Source organism: Lathyrus oleraceus, chromosome 2 (genome assembly GCF_024323335.1).
Source record: "Lathyrus oleraceus cultivar Zhongwan6 chromosome 2, CAAS_Psat_ZW6_1.0, whole genome shotgun sequence".
Lineage (NCBI taxonomy): Eukaryota > Viridiplantae > Streptophyta > Magnoliopsida > Fabales > Fabaceae > Lathyrus > Lathyrus oleraceus.
Window position 1 is genome coordinate 12,525,692 of NC_066580.1, and position 5,056 is coordinate 12,530,747.

Here is a 5,056-nt window from a genome sequence, read left to right on the forward strand (position 1 = left end):
TCTCCTACGTTTAACCTTGTACACATAGCTAAGGGCATTAAACTCACACTAGAGCCTAAGTCTAGGAAAGCTTTGTCGATCTCATGACTCCCTAGAATGCAAGGTATAAAAAAACTCTCAGGGTCTTTCTCCTTCTTAGCAAGTTTATTCTCGGAAATAAAGTTGCATTCCAAGGGTTTTGAATCATCAAGCCTACGCTTGTTGGTTAAGATGTCTTTGAGAAATTTGGCGTAAGATGGAATTTGGGTGATGGGTTCGGTGAAAGGAATCTCTACATGAAGCTTCTCTATTACTTTCATAAACTTTTGGTATTGGTTGTCGATTTTGGTTTGTTTAAGTCTTTGCGGATATGGGGGTGGTGGTTTGTACGGGGGTGGTGGTTTGTAAGTTTTATCCTTGGCTTCTCCTTCTTGGTCGGTTTGTTTTTCGGGTTCCACTGGTTCCCCTCCTTGGTTGGTAGGTATATTTTCTTTAGAAGCTTTGGACTCGCTCATTGCTGGGTTATAAGGCCCTCCGTAAGCGGTCCCACTTCGTATTGTGATAGTGTTAGCTTGCCCTCGAGGGTTGAGTTGAGGTTGTCCAGGGAATTGTCCTCCAGGTGTAGTTTGCGGGGCTTGGTTTCGTTCTACCTGTGAGATCTAGGTTTCAAGCATCTTATTGTGAGTAATTATCTGATCAACCTTAGTCCCTAATTGCGTTATCAGTTTGTTTACGTGAATGCTCTGGTTTAGGAATTCTTTATTTTGCTGAGTCTGGCCTGATATAAAGTTCTCCATGATCTTCTCAAGGTTAGGCTTCTGGGGCATAACTTGCATAGGTTGATTTGGTTTTTGGGCTTGAAAACCTTGTGGTCTTTGAGGTGCAAAATTTTGGATAGGGTTCTGGTTTTTATAGGAAAAATTCGGGTGATTCTTCCATCCAGGGTTGTAAGTGTTTGAAAATGGGTTACCTTGGGCGTAATTCACTTGGTCGGTGTTCAGGTCGTTCAAAAGGTTACATTTCGCCGATTCGTGTCCTTTAGATCCACAAAGTTCACACTCTGTGTGGACTACCGCTGCGGTGTTAGAGTTTGTAGAAATATGTTCGACCTTAAGAGCTAAAACGTCCATTTTCGCTTGCATCATATCCATAGAACTTATCTCATGTATTCCACCTTGGGTCTCCTTTTTCTCTACTGATGCTCGTTCAGTTCCCCATTGGTAATGGTTTTCGGCCATATCCTCAATTAGGTCACAAGCTTCAGGGTAAGGTTTATTCATTAACGCGCCACCAGCGGCAGTGTTGATGCTCATCTTTGTGTTATAATGGAGTCTATTGTAAAAGGTATGAACGATCAGCCATTGTTCTAGGCCATGGCGTGGATAGACTCTTAACAACTCCTTGTATCTCTCCCAAGCTTCAAAAAGTGATTCTCCTTGGTTTTGAGTAAATCTAGTTATTTGGTTTCGAAGGACAACAGTCTTACTAAGGGGAAAATATCTAGCAAGGAATACTCTTCTAAGGTCTTCCCAGGTAGTTATTGAGTTAGCTGGAAGTGAATCTTACCACGAACGTGCTCTATCTCTGAGGGAGAAAGGAAATAATCTTAAAAGAATCACATCAGGTGAAGCACCGTTGGATTTAAAGGTGTCAACCAGTTGGATAAAGACTTTTAAATGTTGATTTTGGTTCTCAGTAGCGAGACCCGCGAATTGGTTATGTTGCACTAATTGCAGTAAAGATGGTTTTAGTTCGAAATTGTTGGCAGGGATGAGGGGGTTTACTATACTAGAACTAGGTTCCTCATCAGAGGGTTGGGCAAATTCCTTAAGAGGCCTCCGGTCACGATTCTCGGCCATAACTTTCTTAATTCGGACGAGTAAGAGGGGTGTACGAGTGTAACGTTCGGGTTCCGCTAAAGGATCTACTAAATTTCCAGTACTACGGGTTCTTCGCATTTACCGGCTAATAATGCCTTAGTCTAGACGGTGTAACAACAGGGTACGAAATTTGACGAAGTTGGTCCCTGGCAACGGCGCCAAAAACTTGATCGCTATATTCGCAAGTGCACGAATCGCGTCAGAGTAATATAAAAGATTATCGATCCCACAGAGACCAAATAGTCAATCTATCGATTAATATTGTTACGATGTTTATCTAAGGTGGTACAAATGAGATATTGATGTCGCAAAATAACAGCAAATAAAGAAAATGATAAATACAGTGTAGATAAAGATATGCTTGAATGTATTTCACGTTAGTTAAACGATGCTTCGATTGTCTAAATAGAACTACTTATGGGGAAATATTTTCTACTCTTGAAAAGAATCCATTTAACAGGAACTATCGCTTTCGTGTATTTAGAACTGAGTTTACCCTTAAATTAAGGCCTTTTATTGTCACTTATAAAAGGTGTGCAAGACGCTAAAGTAGTAAACCTATTTTTAAGAAATAAGACTCGTAAGCTTAGTTGAAAAGTGATTTTGATTCAGAAAGTTTACCCAAGGAGTTTCCTGATTTTAAATCCATCAACGCGTGCGAAAACAGTTTCAAAAATCATTTTTCCTTAAAGTGATAAAAATTCCTAGTTAACTAAGCCAGGGTGCTTTCGCACTCCTTGAGTAGTTAAAATTAAGCAAGTTTGTTTCAGAAAACTCGAATTAAAAATCAAAATAGCCCCTAAAGTATTTCTACATATGCAATATGTGAAACATCTCTTTAACCGCGATCCTTACATTCTAACCTCTGAAAGATTTAGCCAGACATGGTAACACAAACAAATACAACAATATTGAACATGATGAAAAGATGTTTAGAATGTAAGGCGTGAAGAACAAGTAAAGCGTGTAAAACAATTAAAACGAGCAATAAAGATAATGGCGAGAAAATTAAATAAAGTAAAAACAATGGCAGGAAATTAAATAAAGTAAAGCATGGCAAGGAATTAAATAAAGTAAGGCATGGAAAGTAAAATAAAAAGGCGAATAAATTAGAACCTGCTCCAAACGGAGGTTTTAAATCTGGTACAAGGAAGTAAATGAACCTTTGACTTTGAAAATAAAGATGACGGCAAAATCAAAGTGCTCCAACTGAATTACACTAAGGTGCGATAACCCCTCGATGTAACAGATTACCGCTTTTACAGATGATATTATAGTCTTAGTGTTATAAACTAAGTTGGATGATTTGGAAGTGAACTAGAACGACCTATTTATAGAGGAACTCAACAACATGCAAAGACCTGGACGCCCTTCAATTGCGTGGGAATGTGGAATTCAAAGGTGGCGCCCGCCACCCCTCCAGGGCGCCCGCCATGTGAGTAAATGGGGAAGTTCATGGGATCGTGGCAGTTTCCTCCTGGTTGAGGGCTGATGTGTCATGGCTTCTCCTATAGTGGCCGCTATGCAGAACGCCACGAGTACAATATTTTCCGAAAACCCTAATTTTTTGGTCTTTTTGCTTCGTTTCTTCTACAAAGGTCCTGAAAGAGCTAAATACCTGAAAACAACACAAAAAAAAAGCATAACATAAGCAAAATGATAAAAAAAACCTAATAAACATGTGTAATCCGAGTCAAATACGCGTTGTGATTCAATGTTATCATCTATATCTATGAATTTTAAAGAACTTACCCCTTTCTGAACACAGTCTCTGATAAAATGATGTTTTATTTCTATTATATTTGCTCTGGAATATAGAATAGGGTTCTTACTTAAGCATATGGCAGCAGTATTATCATAAAAGATAGGAACATTACTCTCATATATCTGAAGATCTTGTAGTTGATTCTTCATCCAGAGCATCTGAGTAGTGCATAATGAAACTGAGATATATTCTGCTTCTGTAGTAGAGAGTGCTATGGTTGACTGTCTTTTGCTAGCCCAAGATATTAGATTGTTTCCCAGAAATTAACAGTTCCCAGATATGCGTTTTCGCTCTAATCTATCTCCAACATAATCTGCATCACAATATCCAGAGAGCCTATACTCTGATGTTTTCTCATACATCAGGCCAAGGTTAGGTGTTCCTTTCAGATACCTTAGGATTCTCTTAATTGCTGTTAGATGAGATTCCCTTGGATTTGAGTGGAATCTGGCACAAAGACAAATGCTGAAGAGAATATCTGGGCGTGTAACCGTCAGATAGAGAAGAGAGCCTATCATACCACGATAGAGCTTTTGACAAACCTTTTTACTTACTTCTTCTTTTTCCAGAATACAGGTAGGATGCATGGGAGTTTTTGCTGGTTTGCTTTCTAACATTTCAAATTTCTTCAGAATGTCTTTAATGTATTTGCTTTGATATACGCATGTGGCTTCTGAAGCTTGGTTGATTTGAATTCCCAAAAAGAATTTTAGTTCTTGCATCAAACTCATTTCAAACTCAGCCTGCATTAACTCAGAGGATTCTTGACAAACAGAAGGGTTAGCTGAACCAAAAATTATATCATCAACGTATATCTGACATATCATGAGATCATTTCTGATGTTTTTACAGAAGCGTGTAGAGTCAACTTTGCCTCTAATAAAATCATGTTCTAGAAGAAAGGTGCTTAGTCTTTCATACCAAGCTCTAGGAGCTTGTTTTATACCATACAAATATTTTTTTCAGTTTAAAAACTTGTTCTGGACAATTAGAGTTTTCAAGGCCTGGAGGTTGGTGAACATACACTTCTTCCGAGATAGAATCATTCAGAAATGCTCTCTTGACATCCATCTGATATAATTTGATGGAATGATTTACAGCGAACGATACAAGTAAACAAATAGATTCTAACCTGGCGACTGGAGCAAAGGTTTCGTTGTAGTCAATGCCTTCTTGTTAACTATAACCTTGTGCTACCAGTCGTGCTTTGTTTCTGACCACTTCTCCTTTTTCATTTAGTTTGTTTCTGTACACCCATTTTATTCCAATAACGTGGGTTCCTTTTGGCTTTGGTACCAGATCCCAGACGTCTTTCTTTGCAAATTGATCAAGTTCTTCTTCCATTTCCAGAATCCATTCATTAGCTTGAAGTGCCTCATCACAGGATGTAGGCTCTATCAGAGACACTAATTCCAGAGGGGTTTCCTCACAT

General features: G+C 38.7%; 1 non-coding gene across 1 annotated transcript; it reads left to right on the forward strand.

Moving 5' to 3' along the window:
* Positions 1–1,347: 1,347 nt before the first annotated feature.
* LOC127125083 (small nucleolar RNA R71) lies at positions 1,348–1,454 on the forward strand. The gene has a single exon (XR_007804545.1). It is a non-coding gene; the product is annotated as a small nucleolar RNA R71 (small nucleolar RNA).
* Positions 1,455–5,056: the final 3,602 nt, after the last annotated feature.